Raw genomic sequence first — 17,544 nt, 5'->3', positions numbered from 1 at the left:
AAGAATTCATAAGAAAAAGAACAAACCTCAGACTTGGGCTTTACGCTAATCAAAACATGCAGCTGCTTGGTTAATTAACCAGCTGCCAGATAAATGATCAACAGCTATTTCTAATTTAGTGGAAATGTGCATGTTGGGGAATTTGTTGCTCATCAGTACAATTCGCAATACTGACCTCAACTCCAAAAATAACAAATTTCAAGTACCGGTCTAAGAATTTAAAGTGAATGAAGACCCAATAGACCAGATTTACTAGGGCTCTCCCAGGCAAGCAGTAAGCAGTCCTTAGGCATGACTCCTTAACACTGCAGGGTGGCCTCTTGAGCGCTCCCTTGTGGCTGCCGCTCAAGTGCTTTGAGTCAGACAGGAGAAAAGCGCTATACAAATGTTCAGATTTAAAACACCGGTGGTCATATCTCATCCTGCACCACTGGCCTTGTTTTATTAAACACAGTCTTCTATTATATATGTCAATTTCAATCATAACATAGGTAACTAGGATCTAATCACCTACAGTCATGTGCACACGACAACAGTGAACATTTTTATTCCTAAGGCAGGGAACACACTTGTCTGTTTTCGTGCGCGTTTTCTGCACAGAAAAACTGAGAACTCATGTTAATCAATGGGCTAGTACACACTTAATATGTTGTTCGCGCGCAGAAAAAAAACTGACATTCTGCATCCTGATTCTGCATATTTTGTCAGTTTTCTCTCTCAACTACATCAGCTGCTGTGAAAAAACGCGCGCGTTTTCCTGAATAGAAACACACTTGGTGTGCAGAAACAGTATGCAGGAAAACACGCGCAGAAAACTGAAAGACAAGTGTGTTCCCTGCCTTAATGCTAGGATGTCCTGTATTTGAAAAAGGAAAAAAAAAGTTCTCATTACAAGATTAATCCCAGAATTACTGCTTCACCAATGTTAGCAGTCCTCAATACACAACCCAGGCAAATACGACAAAAAGTATTCAAAAAGTTGACCAAGTTAATAAATATTTTGTTTTATTTCTCTCAGTTTTCTTTGCATTTATACGCGATTAACAGTTGGTATGTCAAATATCGAAATCCTTTAGGCTACATTCACGGTAATGCGATGTGATGCTGCCTAACGACTGCTTTGTAATGCAACTTGCTGCACTGCAATGCACCACCTATGGGACATTCACAGTGTGGCAGGAGTGTTGCGGTATATCGGCATGCGGCATAACACTGCATGTAGTGTGTTACTGCAAAATGCGTTAAAAATTACAGTAAAGCCTACTTTTCATTGACTGCATACAACACAATGCGCAGATAACACACAGCCCCGCTTTCCTGTTGCATTCCTGCTGTTACAGGGAATGCAACGCCCACTGTGGACCTAGCCTAAGTACTATAGCATTTTTTGGAATTAGATAAATTCTTAGCTAGAATCCTGCTGGCCTGCACACATGTTCCTACTTAATGCAGCATTCTAGGTCTTACAAGTTGGATGTGCCTGAGGAACAGCAAAGCATGGGCGAGAGTCTGTATTATTTTATTTATGTTTATTTTTACTGTGTACTTCTTCTTGGCGTTTTTATATTGCCCCTATAAAATGCTGAAAGCACACTGAGAAATAAGTCTCTGAATACCGACGATAAAAAATATATACATTTATTTACATTTGTAGCATTTTCTCTAAATATACACTGTCCTCAATACAGCCAAATTTACATCCTGCACAGAAGATTACAATCTTTTCATTTTTCACAGATCTAAAATACATTTAGTTTGTCTGAAGTTAGGCAAAAATAAAACAAAAAAATAAAATAAAACTTAAACCTTGTTAGGGGTGAAAATATGAAGAAAATCTATCTAGGTTTGTAAAATACACTTTTACATTCAGATGCTCATAACACTGTACCACTAGAGGGCAGCGTAACATTAAAAAACTAACGTTCTCCCTTCCCCCTCCCAATAAAATATGATCTCCACTTCCAAGCACAGCTTACTGGAAATCCAAAGATCTAAATAACACTAGGAGGATTTCATGAACACAATTCATTTACTGAACAGTGGAGGGAACAGAAACAAATACTGAAGAATATCCCGACTTGAAAAACTGAATTTTTTCTTTTATTTTCAACACATAGAAGAGTCTAAATATTGCTTCAAAATAATAACTGCTTGGTAAAAAATTGTTTGAAAGCTTGACTTGTGTTAGGCCAAAAAACAAGGAGAAATATAAATCACAGGGAATTCTTTGGTCTAGATTATTTTCTTAAAGCGGTATGGTCACCATAAAAATCAAATTTCAACAGCAACTGGTCTGAGTGTATTAAGTGATAAAGATGCTAATCCTGCATTCAAAACTTGCAAAACTTTTTCTGCTGTTATGGTTTGTAGTTATCACATACTTTAGGAGCACTGGCCCTAGTGCCAAACAGTGCCAACAAGTTGAAAGGTGGGAGTTCTTTTATCTAGAATATATTCCTCCTCTTCCATTTATTTCCCTATCTAGCTGCTTATCAGAAACACCCTCTGATACTTCTTTTTACAAGCAAGGCTGAGGTGACTCAGTGATTGGATGTGTAAATAAAAAAATAGACTGCAGTTGTTAGTATACACCTCAGTGGGAGTGTCTGAAGACTCGTGGAGGAGGGCAGCTAATAAATACACAATGAGCAAGAGAAGGGAGTGGGGAAAACCAGAGTCAGAGAGGATTTGATGTCAGCATTAGCTTGGCAAGATGGTTGATCCAGATGATTTTCTGCTTTTCCTTTATAAAATTCACAGGAATCATTACGTGGATAGCACAATATATCTGTTATGTAAGTAGAAGTAGTATTTATCTACTTATATATGTTTTTTATTTCTAGGTTAGCATGGGTGTCGCTTGTTCTTTAACGCACCAAAGTCTCGAATTAGGGCGCAGGAGCCCTTACAGAAAAAGGGGCACACCATAGACGCCTATGACAAATGCTGCGATTGCCAGCATAAAGGGGAAAGTTGGGAGCTATCAGTTGCCTCCAAGTGCTGACATTTACAATTTTTGTCGCAAATCGCGGCTTCAACAAAGCCTCAATAGGCGGCTATGTAGGTAAAATTGGACGCCCGATTAGCAGCAAGAGGGAAGCATTTAGCGCAGAAAGGCTTGTGGAAAAGAAAATGTCTTGCGGATAACTGAATTGTGCATTCCATAGCGGGCGCAGAGCAATTTCTGCACTAAATGCCCCCCTCTTGCCGCTAATTCGCTGAGCGGATTGTTCAGAAACAGCCTTATCAGTACGCCGACAGTGCATACACACGCACTACTGTTGGCTGAACGTCCACCCAGCGGGAGGGTCCGGCTGACCAGTCATTGCCGCCGGTAGTGCGTGTGTACACACCTTTAGGGTTAGGCACCACCAGGGTAGGGTACTGTGTGAGGGTAGAGTTAGGTTAAGGCCACAGTAAAATATTGGTAAATATTATGGATATTCTGCTGTGGAAATTCAGTAGTAGAATATCTCTATTATCAGCAACATTCTACTACCGGCAAAACCTTTTTTCCAGGCGCCTTTTCTCCATGAATGCCCGAAGTCTACCTTTTGCTCTGTAGGTTTGTTTTAATAAGTTAACAAGATTCACCCATTTAGGATTGTGAAACACCTTTTACTCCAATAAAAGGAGGAGGCAATAAGAGTTCCTTATTCTGCCAGTGCAAATTTACCTTTGTATGCCGTTAGCTATATTCCGTGCAATAGAAAAGGAAACGCCATTATGTGAATTCCCTGTCTTATCACTGCTGACGTCAGCCTTGCCATCAATTAAATTTAAGAGAGTTAACCACTGACAGATTACCTTGTTTATGGCACGCTAACCCATCGTAAAACATAGTTAAAATTAGAATAGTGTGGAATGCTGCCAAGTCCAGGTGAGCTGGAGCATGCTCTAACCAATGGGAACGATAGATTCATAGAATTATGGATTAGCCAGGGAGCTTTTCTGTAAAAACAGCAGATTAGGTTTGTGTTAAATTGCTTCCTCTGAGCAATATAAGGTCTCTGGCACTAGAAATCATAATTAGCAGGTCTATATCCTGTAGAAAGTATGTATGAATCATTAACATCTTACCTACAGTAGCATTGTTATGCCATTAACTTTATTACTCAGCTACTGTTCTGAACACTAGTGCATAGTAATATTGAGATAAAACCTCACTGTCATTTCCATCTAAATTTATATTTGCCTATAAAAAAAACTTGTGGATATATAAATCACTTACATGGTTAAGTCCATATACTTTTTTCATTGCTTAGGCTTGATTTGATAAACAAGTACGACTGTCCATATGTATTTTAGTGATATGACAATAAATTGAAATCAGACCTGTTCTGAGGTCAGATGTTTAACGAGATGCTAATTTTCCAAAGTGATGGAAATTTTGTAGTCAATATGGGTGCAACTTGGAGTTGAGCCAATCAAATGCCACTGCTGCTGATTTGGACAAGCCCAATACCAAGCTGCCCATTAAGGGCTGTGGAGTCGGAGTCGAGGAGTTGGAGCAGTTTTTGGTACATGGAGTCGGTGATTTCATAAAACTGAGGAGTCAGAGTTGGATGATTTGTGCAGGGCTGTGGAGTCGGAGTTGAGGAGTCGGGGCAATTTTGGGCACTCTGAGTCGGTCGTGGTTTCAGAAACTGAGGAGTCGAAAGTCGGAGTCGCATGATTTTTTTACAAAATCCACAGCCCTGTTAACCACTTCACAACTGAGGGGTTTTACCCCTTCAGCATCCAAGCAATTTTCACATTTCAGCTCCTTCCATTCATTTGCCAATAACTTTATCTCTACTTATCAGAATGAAATGTGTTAAATGTGTTTTTTTTTATCACTAATTAGGCTTACTTTGGGTGGTAAATTATGCCAAGAATTATTTTATTCTAAATGTTTTTTAATGGAAAAATAAGAAAAAAATTGGAAAAAAATCCCTATTTTTCAGTTTTCGGCCATTATAATTTTTTAATAATGCATGCTACCATAATTAAAATCCACGTAATTTATGTGCCCATTTGTACCGGTTATTACACCATTGAAATGATGTCCCTATCACAATGTCTGGCGCCAATATTTTATTACGAAATAAAGATGCATTTTTTTTCAGTTTTGCATCCATCATTAATAAAAAGCCCATAATTTATAAAGTAACAGTATTATACCATCTTGACATACATATTAAAAAAGTTCAGTCCCTAAGAAAACTATTTATGCATTTTTTATAATTGTAAATTTATTTCATTGTATTTTTTTACAAAAAAAATCAATGTTGGTAATTATTGGGAAGTGTGGGAGGTAAGGGGTTAATTTAAAATGTAAAAACAGGTCTTTGCATTTAAAAAAAATACTTTTAGTTGTAGTTTTACTATTTGGCCACAAGATGGCCTCAGTCTTTTTTTTTTTTATACGTCCTGTAAGCAAAATATGTATGCTTACAGGAAGTGTACTGAAGATGGGAAACTTTTATTTATTAGAATGATTGCGCAGCTTCTCATAAAAGGCGCCGATAATTGCTACGGGGACTTAGATCAATGATTAGGAATTGCTTTCCGATTCATTGACCTCCTGGTGGGCAGATGGCAACATGAACGAGCGCACAAGTAAGCGGGAGCACGTACAGCAGTGGTAGCAACGGGAGTACGTATATTTACTCCCCTGGGCGGTTAGATGAAGTCTGCAGGGGAGTAGATATACTGTACTGGAGCTGTGAAGTGGTTAAGTATTAGACTAAGGAGTCAGAGTCGAGGAGTCGGAGTCTGAGCAATTTTGGGTACCCGGAGTCGGAGTCGTGGTTTCGGAAACTGAGGAGTCGGAGTTGGAAGATTTTTGTACCGACTCCACAGCCCTGTATTTTTGAACCAACTCCACAGCCCTGTTAAGTATTAGACTAAGGAGTCGGAATTGAGCCGTCGGAGCAATTTTGGGCACCTGGAGTTGGTGGTTTCATAAACTGATGAGCTGGATTCAGTAGATCTTGTACCAACTCCAAAGCCCAGCTCCAATTTCCGTCTTTCCAGCATTATTTTATTTTTATATAATTAGTATCTCACTGATCATCTGTAGTCTGAGCTAGGGCGATCTGCATTATCATTTAAGGAACTATGAAGGCTCACCATTTACGTACTTAATAATGTATCGATACTTAAGTATTGATACAGGAGGGGCACATTTTCCTTCTCTCTTTACAGAGTACCTTTGTGCTACCTCACATAATGAGCAGTACCGATTTATAGAGGGAGACATTTGGGGTCATATAGTAGGCTAATGTCTTACAAGCATCCTTACAGAGGTGGATGTAGTCACTAAGATTTCTGCTGGTCTCTGTAAGGCAGAAAGTCCGTACAAAAATCATCTGATTCCAAGTCCGACTCCTCCGTTTTTGAAACCACTGACTTCAACTCCAGGTACCCAGAATTGCTCCAACTCCTCGACTCCGACTCTTTAGTCTAATTCCTACCAGGGCTGTGAGGTTTGTACAAAAATCATCGGACGCCTCAGTTTATTGAAACCACCAACTCTAGGTACCCCTTAGTTTATTGAAACCACCAACTCCAGGTACCTAAAACTGCTCCGACTCCTCGATTCCACAGTCCTGAGGCAGATGTTCAATGAGATGCATAACTCTGTATCGGCTCATAATTATTTGTATCTCATTTACCATCCCTAGCAGGATGTTGCCAATTTGTACTGGAATTTACCGAAATGACTTGAAAAGTTTCCAACAACTAACCATAAGAAAAGTTGGAATTACTTAAATAAAATGCGTAAAGTATCTACTAAACTACTATGTGAGATCAGAAAGAATTTGTTTTCTTTCTATGGTAGAATGTGTCAGAATTTGCCACCACATTTGTTTCATCACCCTCTGGAGCAAAATGACTTGAGTGTTGTGAAATTCAATTTGCAGGACAGAAGTCTTCTATTAGCCCATGTGACCATGTATGTAATAGTTGCCTTATTTGTCCTGCACGACTCTTCCAATGTCATGCAATCTATAACGTTCATTGCAATGGACACCAGCAGAGAGTGGAAAGAAATGGGATGGTTACAGCAGATCCTACATCAGATCCACTGTGACTGGCCATGGCATGACTGTCATCTAGTGTGAACTCAGCCTTGGGCCTTATTCCAACTGCAAATCACACAGGAAAAACAAACTTTGTTTTGTTTCTGTGCATTTACCATGTAATTTCTACTCAAGAGGGCTTTTTATATGGTTGCGATAAATATAAAAGTAATGAGGAACAAACAGCCATAATGCTTATCATTACAACGCTAATATTGCTTTGATAACTAGCAGTGACAGCATTGCACCGATACCGTAAAGGTGTGTACCGTCAAATAACTGTCACAGTATATGGATCGGAAACTGATGCCTAAAGTGACAGTTCTGGACACAAGCCCAAACTGATGCAACCCTTAGCTACAGCTGAGCAACATGTACTGTTGCTATGGGAAGAAGTGGAGGGACAACAGCACAGTGGATGCTGGAGCGGCAACCAGCAATTGGGTTAAGGTGGGGAATACTACACTTGATCATTCCAGCCATTTAACTTTGCTACACAGTCAAAAAAGAGATAGGGCAGCTGAGCACATCCAATAAAAATACATATATTTATTAAAAAGGGGAAAAGAAGCAATTTGTTTTTTTTTTGTTTTTTTAATCTGTGCGGGATCTTTAGCAAAACAGTAACCTGAGGATTTAATTAGTAAAACTGTATACCTATAATAGTTATTACAGAGCATAAATAAAAGATACCAAGAAATTTAACAGAGATACTTGTGATAGAAGTATAAAATCATATGAGCATGGATGAAGTCACTCGGCTGGTTTAGTAGAAAGTCTGGAACCCTCTACAATCTGGCTTTAAGAAACACCACAGCTGTGAAACAGCCCTCATCCAAGTCTGCAACGATCTGCTCATGGCAAGGGACAGAGGGGAATGCTCCATCCTAATCCTGTTGGATCTCTCAGCTGCTTTTGATACAGTTGACCACGAAATCCTGCTTAACAGACTGCAGGAGTACTGTGGCATCAGTGGATCAGTCCTCCAGTGGTTCAGATCATTCCTGACTGACAGAACACAGAGAGTATCCCTAGGACCTATAATGTCTAAACCTGCACCTCTACAATTCGGAGTGCCACAAGGATCAATCCTATCCCCTCTGCTGTTTGCAATCTACATGTTGCCACTCGGTACACTTATCCAACGACATGGCCTGACGTACCACTGCTACGCCGATGACACACAGCTATACCTGTCCTTCAAACCTGGTGGAACAGACTCTACCCCAAAAATAAACTCTTGCTTAGCTGAGCTTCAGGCATGGATGAATGATAACTGGTTGAAACTGAATGCTGACAAAACTGAGGTCCTGTTTGTCCAAAGCCAGTGCTCGCCATCAAAACAGCTCTATCCTAAAGCAACACCAATCAGGATTGGGAATTCAGACATAAACAGCTCCAACCTTGTGCGCAGCCTTGGCGTACTAATCGATGGGGAATTGAGTTTCAGAAACCAAATTTCATCTGTAGTTAAATCTTCCTTCTTTCATCTGAAGAACATTGCAAAGATTAAACATCTGATTCCCCCAGAGGATCTTCAAACCCTAGTCCACGCCTTCATCACATCACGGCTGGACTACTGCAATGCCCTTTATGCTGGCCTCCCCAAAAAAGACCTGCGTCGCCTGCAATTAGTGCAGAATGCTGCTGCCAGATTGCTAACAAACCAGCCTCGCCACTGTCACATTACACCGATCCTTCGCTCACTGCACTGGCTACCAGTAGAATGGAGAATACTCTTCAAGATTGGACTGCTGACATTCAAATCCCTGCACAATCTGGGCCCTGGATACATGAAGGACTTGCTGAAGCTGCACCACACCTCTCACAACCTCAGATCAGCAAGTTCTATAAACTTGGTCACTCCCAGAGTGCACCTCAAAAAATCTGGAGACAGAGCCTTCTGTCATGCTGCCCCTACTCTTTGGAACTCCCTACCACACCCAGTAAAGACAGCACCATCCCTGGAGCTATTCAAATCCAGACTGAAAAGCCACATGTTTAGCCTTCCAGATTTATAAAATTCTTCCTCTGTACCACGATGGTCGGAGCCATGCTTATGCGCTTTGAGTCCCACGGGAGAAAAGCGCTTTACAAATGTTATTTGTTGTTGTTGTTGTTGTTGGAAGCATCTTAGGCCTAGTGCACACCAGAGTGGTTCGGTCGCCTTTTCAAATCTGATTGCGGGTGTGGAAACGCTAGGGTAATGTATTTCAATGTGGTGGTGCACACCAGAGCGGGAGGCGTTTTGCAGAAACGCATACTCCCGGGCTGCTGCAGATTTTGGATTGCGGAGGCGTTTCTGCCTCATTGTAAAGTATAGGAAAAACGCAAACCGTTCTGAAAAATGCTACATCAGAGCGGTTTGCCAGGCGTTTTTGTTACAGAAGCGGTTCAGTAACAGCTTTACTGCAACAATATATGAAATATACTACACCAACGCTTCCCAAAACCGCAAAATGCTAGGTGAAACGCTACAGAAAAATAAGAAAAAGCATTTCAAAATCTGCTAGCATTTTGCGGATCTGCTAGCGGGTTTTGGTGTGCACCAGGCCTCAGTGCTTATCTGACCACCAAATCATCATCGAATTAGTTACAGCTACTTACTGTGAGCAACAGCACTAGAACTTTTTCATCTCTGGAATCCCATGTCTAGCTAGTGTCTAAGTTGTTTTCCTTAGCCATATGTCTGCCCAAGGACAAATACACACACAATGGAATAGTAATGGGACTAAGCGTGTATAATAAGATAGAAGGATTATTTTACTGTTTGCAGCATACAGTTGCGTCTTGAAGCTGCAAAAGGCACTGTAAGTCCTTCTAAGGTCTGAGGTCCACTACAGAGCTTCCAGCAGCATTTGACACTTGGGGGCGATTGGCAAACCGCTACAGCAGTAGATCCCGCCAGCACTTGCGCTTAAAAAAAAAAAACGAGCGGTTTTTGAGCCAGTTTGCGATTTCTAGTGGACCCCAGCCCTAAGGGCCCCTTTACAGTTAAAGACGCATTGCCGGGGAAGGGAAGATTCCATACCCTTTTTCAATGCTATTGGATCTGCTATGTTTTGAAAAGGCATGCAGCTGTGAGCTGCAATGGATGTACTCCCATTACCTTGTATTGGCAACGCCTCTGGGTGGCAACTGACACGATGATGCAGTGTATTCACTTTAAACCAGCCATAACACTGTTAAGACACCAAGATAAAACCATTTCCCTTACAACTTTCCAAAGCAGACCTCTATTGGTCCCAGCTTTTATGGAAGGGCCCTTTGAAAATAACCTCCTAAGCGTTTAATTCCTTCTGGATTTCTGTGCAAAAAGTGGCTCCGTTAATTTTATGAAATCTCTGCCTGTAACTTACCAAAATGTGCCAAGCAAGGGTCTGGTATACATTGCAAATATAATAAAAGTTTCAAACACAAAATCATGTAAAAAAATGAAATTTAATTTTCCCTTTCTGCCAGGCCACAATTTTCCCACTCTTCAGTTTTTGGCAGGAAACATTTACTTTTTGCATGCTTTTTTCACATTAAAACTTGCTTTTGTGTGCAACTTTTCGCGTGTAGGTTACGAATGCAAATTTTAATGCGAAAAAAGGTATGCGCAATAAACGATAACCCTACCTTAGAACTACTGGACAAGCCTGATTCCTCCATACTGTTCTCAGCTATTTTTCCCTGGACGAGTCAGGCTCCTCCATACTGCCAGGGAGGTTAACAAAACTGGAAGCTTAGAGTCTATAACTTGGAAGTTTGGGAAATTTGGGATGCTTAGGACACCTCTGAGGTCCGTAAACTATAAAATTTCAATGTGAGGTTACTCTCCGGATGGTATTACACAGCGTGGTAAATACTCAAAGCAAGAGCGGCTTTTCCAAGACTTCTGCTATAATTTAAATTCTGCCAACAATAATTTGTCTCGATTACAAAGAAATGTGCATCGCTACATTATATCATTCTAAGGAAAATGTATTTTTCACACTAAACTACTCTGGATAGAGCAAGTCATAACAGAGCTTTCATCTACCTCAAAGGTTTATAAAAGTACAGAATATGTCCTGACCTCAAACATATGTTTGTTTAATTCATTGTATGGTTTACATTATCCCATATGCAACTTTACTGGTTATTTTGTCTATGTTTAACAAGGAAACACCTCGCTTTGCTGCTAGGCTATCACACAAACTGTTGTTTCTATTTACTTTTACAAATGTTATTCAGGTCAGCTCCACTTTAATTTATGACCTGCCGTTGAACCGCACTCATTTCACAAACCAGAATTTTCATTTTATAAGTTTCTGTTTAATTTAGAAACGTCAGTGTCAAATCTGACTGGTTCCAGCGCTGCATTCATATTTTTATTATTTGGCTTTCTACAAAGCCAGGCATGTCAGTCAGGGTTACAATGCTGATGTGTTAATTCCTGCTGGCCGTGGGACTTGCAATCCATGCTTGAAAACAAATCCCTCAGCTCAGCTTCTAAAATGCTAAAAGCCAAAACATTCAGTGTCAAAATATTCATAAAAAGGTAATATTAAAAAATTACATACATACAGTGTTATTTCACTTCTACACTATGTTCTACTTTTTATACTAACTGGTGTGAATTGTTTTACCAGCCTTTTTTTTTTTCTTGGAAAATACGGCAAGCTGAGATCAGGGAGACGGTCTGCTAAGCAGACAAGATTTGGTGTTTACCCACAGGTTTCAATGGAAAATGTACAGAAAGAGACAGTCAAAAAGTGTTATTTTTAGTTAGGGCTTTTTCACTTGGGCGGCTGAACTGCACTCTTACAGCCCTGTTTGGCCACTCCGCTGCTGGGAGCGAACATTTTCTGGTTGTTCTATAAATGCAACCAAATGACAGTATTTGGAACCACACGTCTGTCTACAGTTGATACGCTTGGTAGAACATTGCCCCATGACATGACTAGTGGGAGGCTGCCATCACTCAGGTGTATGTGTATGGGATAGATACACCACCCATGCTGGATGTTTGCAGCTGTGTCCAATAGCCTGGCAGATAAACAGGAGCTAACAGTGGGTGAATGTGCCACTATTAGATGTCCCCATGAATAAAGCTTTAAAGAGATTCTTCAATGTAAAATAAAACATTCTACCAATCTGCCTTATAGATAAAAAACTTATAATCACTCGCTGGGTCTTCTGACCATTTTGGCTGAGCTTTGAATAAGCACCTCTGGTGGCAACACCAAGCAAAGAATGAAAAACTACCATAACATCTACTGAAAGGGTTTTACCATTGGGCTTGTTCTCAGTCAGACTTCTCCAAACCTCTGCTCTACAAGACACTTGCCATTAAGTCATAAGTAAAGGAAAAATGTGCTGCCTTGGGTTATATTACATTCATTCTGACAAAGCAAAGAAAATGACTTAAAGTTAGCATGAACTGAAAATAATAGCGGACAAGAATAGCACAAAACTGACATAATGAATGTTCACTGATTGCAACCTATGGAGTACTAGTGGCTTGAACAGTGGCTTCACCTTCTACATTATTATAGCATTATTATAGCAGACCGCCAAAAGATTACCAGTTTCTTCGATGTAGCTTTATACAGGGAGTGGTAAGACCTAGTCATGTCTCTCCCCCCATGCATCCATTAACAATCACACATGTCAATCCCAGTTTACAAAATACCTGGAAAGATAAGACAGGGGGCGGGACTTGTGCTGTAACACTCTTATTTGCCAATGACCATAATGGTAAAAGATTACTTCCATAGACGGACAATGCCTCTTATGATTATGCGGTCAGGCTGACTAGGTCACATGACACCACACTAGGCAACACCTTCCTGTCATGCTTATAAGAGGAACAAGGTGAGCATCAGCATTCTGGACACAAGAACAACTGTACTAAGATTTGTAACCCTTTAAAAAAAAATTATCATAAAAAATGCCACAAACTTATCCGGACTGCAGAAATAGTTTTATAAGTCATTTCTATCATAACTATGTTTTAATTATGTTTTAATTATGTTGCAAGCACGGGATCCCTGGATTATGGACTGCCTATTACTTCCCATTTTTTGGAATACGTGTACTTTTACAGTGATTGGCAGCAGGTTTTGACATTTGCAATTGAAAATCGTTGTTATATACACAGTGGAATGAATGGCTGTAATTTAGTATTTAAGAACATGATTAGCAATCTGAAATAAGGATTGCTACAGATTCTTACAATGCATCAAACAGAAGGAATCCTTATTTCCTTACAATACAGTAGATTTACTGTAATTTTTTATCAAATGTTTAATAGGTCAGTCGGAATACAATGCTTGAAAATCTTTCTGCTGGCTGCATTCCCCCGGGGGAGGCACATCTGGAAATGGTTGTGTTGCAAGCCTGGTACCAAAATCCTGAAGCTTTCTAATCTTTTTACAACATAAAAGCCAAAGTGGCAGGAGGTTAATAGAATTAACCTGTACTCTGTAAACACACAGCTCATGCACCTTATACTATATTGCTTGTCATCATCGCATTCAAAGGGAGGCTTGGCTTCAAAGGGGACCAACACACCCTGAGAGTGAGCACAAGAAAATAGTTCAGATTTAGGGACAGGCTGCCAACTAGGAATTTAGCATTGGTTGTATGACTCAGTCACACACAACTGCTTTATCTGTCTTATAAACTCAAAAGTGCTCAAAAGACTGTACACTGTCCCAGCAAAATAACCAGCTAGTGAACCGTTTCCAGCCACACAAGGTATAACGCATGCTGCAATTCACATTCTGCAATGCATCAAAGTTCTACAAATATACAATATACACAATATAAATATATTAGCAGCAAGCTTTACCAGGAATTCCTTCAACAACACTGATAGAATGACAGTTCTCAAACGTCAGTTCTAGTAAGAATTCCTATATTTGTATAGCGCTTTTCTCCAGTTAGACTGAAAGCGCCTGTGAGGCAGCCACTAGAGCGCACTCAGTAGCAGTGTTAGGGAGACTTGCCCAAGGAACTCCTTACTGAATAGATGCTGGCTTACTGAGCAGGCAGAGCCGAGATTCGAACCCTGGTCTCCTGTGTCAGAGGCAGAGCCCTTAACCAGTACACTGTTCAGCTGGAGTAACCAGTTTTTGCTTATACAGATAACGGTCATAAGCAAACTCATAAAGAAAAGAAAAAAAAAAAACACTTCACTAACGTATACTTTAACTAGTCACTTCTCAGAATTGTAACAGAAAATACGTAGACTGGGGAAATATTACTCAGATATTTGGTCTTTAACAAGGTCCAAGGACTTTCAGTACCAATCTGATCTATTTCCAGGATACTCCAGAATAGAGCTGATCAAAGAGATGCAAATAATTCCAAGCTGATGCAGGGTTGTGCAAATTTTGTATGCAGACTAATGCAGCTTGAAAATGGACCTTGGCAGAATTCGATTGGTCAATATTTTCAAGTGAGAGAAATTAGCATCATTTTGCATCAACTTGGAACAATTTGCATCTCAATGACCATTCCTACTCCAGAGTTTCTCCAACAGTCTTTGCTACACCCTAGGTTCTCAACAAATGCTACAGGTACTTTAGGCCTCTTCTTCACAAGCAGTTGATAGGTGGTGAAAAAGCCTCTCAAACTCTCACAACTGCTTGCTGCTGCCTGGCAACTGGTTGCGCTGCCTGGTAACTGTTCACTGCTGCCTGGTAACTGCTTGCTGAGCCTTAGTGATGTCAGGTGGTATTTGAACTTGGCATAGTCAATCCTTTATACCAGGAGTGCCCATTAGGTAGATCGCAAAGGCCTTCATGGTAGATCCCGACCCCACTACATTTTCCATTCTGTATATACAAATGTGCTCCTAAAATTGTGCATAGGTAGATCATTTTGACTTGCTAATTTTTCAAAGTAGCTCACAAGTTGAAAAAGTGTGGGCACCTCTGCTTTATACTAAATTTTGAAATAAAATAAATGATAAATAAACCTGAACAAGTATTTATGTTCAATGAAAGCAGCAAGGAGTGTTTAAAAAGCATGTATACTGAATTATGGAGCATTCCTAACAAATACACCAGTTGTGCTCATATGTTTACATACCTTGGCAGACTTTGTAAAATGTGCAAGATGTGTGAGAATTGTAAAAAGTGCTCTGGTTCTTAAGGGGGCAGAACAATCTGGTACTAAGGATGTTAAACCTGTCATACACTGGCAAACTTTCTCCCGACAACATCTGATCACAGAGCAATCTCTACCGCTGCCACACACTGCACATCAATTTTTAATAATTTCAGCAGGAAACTATTAAAAATAAATTACCGCCACTGCTTTCCCCTGCAGAGTATTAGCTCAGCGGAGCAAAGGCACACTCACCTTTCCTGTAGTCACTCCTTCCTTCGTGCTTATGTCATTTCCTGGAGCCCATACCCTGTGGACCAGCTGGGTCATGGAGTATGGGCATGGAGAGATGACAGCAGAACACAGGAGGGAGCACAGCGGCTAGATAGAGTATGATTTCTCTCCGCTGCACTAATACTCTGCACTGGCACCGGGGACAGCAATATTAGCAGGAGGGAAACCTGGGGAGTCAGTCACTGGCTCTAGCGCTCCTGCTTGAATAACATCACACCCCCTGCCACGGTCCTGCCCCCTTTCGATCACCACAAATACCATCCTGTCCGATCCATTATGTTTGTCAATTTCGGCCACAAATCAATAGAAATGATGATTAGGTGGTATGCTAGGGCATCGATCCTCAGATCCTCAGAGGAATATTGCACAGTGTATGGGCACCTCAAAAGAAGCTGTAATGGCCACTGGCATACTGTAGGTGAATGGCATTGTGATAGAGATGGAACCCTTATGAATACCGTTTACCTTTTCTTTTTTTTTTTTAATCTCTGTCTGATCCTTCACTTGTGCAGAAACAATTCAAGTTTTAGGACTTCAATCATGATTATTAAAACATAAATGTCATGCAAAACAGATTGTCCTTCAGTAGGGTGACATAATAAATATGTATTATTAAACAAACACATAAAACAAATATCAAACTATAATGATGTCATTTGAAGGCTATTTACACTACGCTAATTGATAACAATCCAGGTTGCTGGACACATTCTCAAATTCACTTGTAATTAAGTAATTACTTAGGAAATTAACCACTTAAGTACCAGCGGTCTCTGCCCCCTTAAGGACCAGAGACCGCTGGTACAAGAAACGGAGGAATATCGACTAATAGCCTCACTTACCCGCCACAATCGCCACCACCGTCACATGTCGGGAAGCTGGGCCACCCACTCTGCCGTCTCTATGACGGCAGAGTTCCTGTGAGGCGGTCAGGAGCCGCTTTCATTGGCTCCTGACCCTGCCTATCAACATAAGCCAATGGGAGTGGCTTACGTTGATAGACAGGGGCAGGAGTCAATGAAATTGGCTCCTGACCTGCTCACAGGGCTCTGCTGTTAGAGCGAGTGAGCTGCAGCAGGGAGACAGCGGCGAGATCGTCGGGAGCGACGAAAGCGGCAAGAACGTGTGGCGTCGCTTGATTGAAATCTACACCCTGCCAGCCAGGTAGCCATCAAAACAGGGCGTAGATTTCAATCAAGGTCCTAAAGTAGTTAAGGAGAGAAGGTTCTCTGCTTTACTTCTAGATACAGCAGAAACTTTTCTGCATTGTTTACATAGCTTAGTATACTTTAACACTATCTGATCATTTTGGAAGGCAACAGCAATCTTATCAATTAGTAGCTACCTAAATTAACCCTAAGCAATTTGTAAAAAAGTCATATGTTTTAGCTATTATTTTTATGTTGTATTTAATGCATTAAAGTGACCCTGAGATGGTGCCACATGAATAAAATATACATAACTGGGGCTTCCTCCTTCTCCCCCCCTCCCCCCAGCCTGATCACCGTCCTCTTTTGTTGTCCCGCTCTTCCGCAATTGGCCCCGAAAAGTTCTCCAGTCCAGGGCCACCTGCGCATGCGCGGCTCGTCCGTGCGCATACTCGTCGTCGGAACGCAGGACACTCCCTGAGATGGGAGCGAGACAAGGGAGCACGCCTGGCTGGACTGCGCCGACTGTCCCTGGTGGATTTTCCAGGGCCAGTTGCGGGCAAACGGGGAGTCAGAAGAGGACAGCATGGGAGTGATCAGGCCTGAGGGCGGGGGGTGGGGGGGGGGGGGGGGGGTAGGGGTTGGGGCTGGAGGAAGCCTCAGGCATGTATATGTTATTCCTGTGGCCCTGCCTCTTGTACACTTTAAACCATAGATGAAATAGGAGTCTCATCTCACTTTAGGTTATAGTGGCAGTTCATAAAACATCAAACTGTGACTGGGGAAACAAAAATGCAATGAAAACTTTAAAAAAGAAAAAAAAACACATACACAGTTCCCCTATTAGGCAGGTGATTAAAAACCTGAGCAGAAAGTGGTAAAAGTGTGTATCTGCAGATAAACTGCTGACACGGTGAAAACTGAATTTTGGATATGCTTTTCACCATCCTACT

At 41.0% G+C, this 17,544-nt stretch overlaps 1 protein-coding gene across 3 annotated transcripts in view; it reads right to left on the bottom strand.

The window, feature by feature from the left end:
- Positions 1-17,544, bottom strand: part of TAX1BP1 (Tax1 binding protein 1) — a 150,303-nt gene that overhangs the window by 72,359 nt on the left and 60,400 nt on the right. The window lies entirely within an intron of this gene.

This window comes from Hyperolius riggenbachi, chromosome 5 (assembly GCF_040937935.1).
Source record: "Hyperolius riggenbachi isolate aHypRig1 chromosome 5, aHypRig1.pri, whole genome shotgun sequence".
NCBI lineage: Eukaryota > Metazoa > Chordata > Amphibia > Anura > Hyperoliidae > Hyperolius > Hyperolius riggenbachi.
Note: the sequence above shows the minus strand (reverse complement) of the source record. Positions and strands in the feature narration are given on the sequence as shown.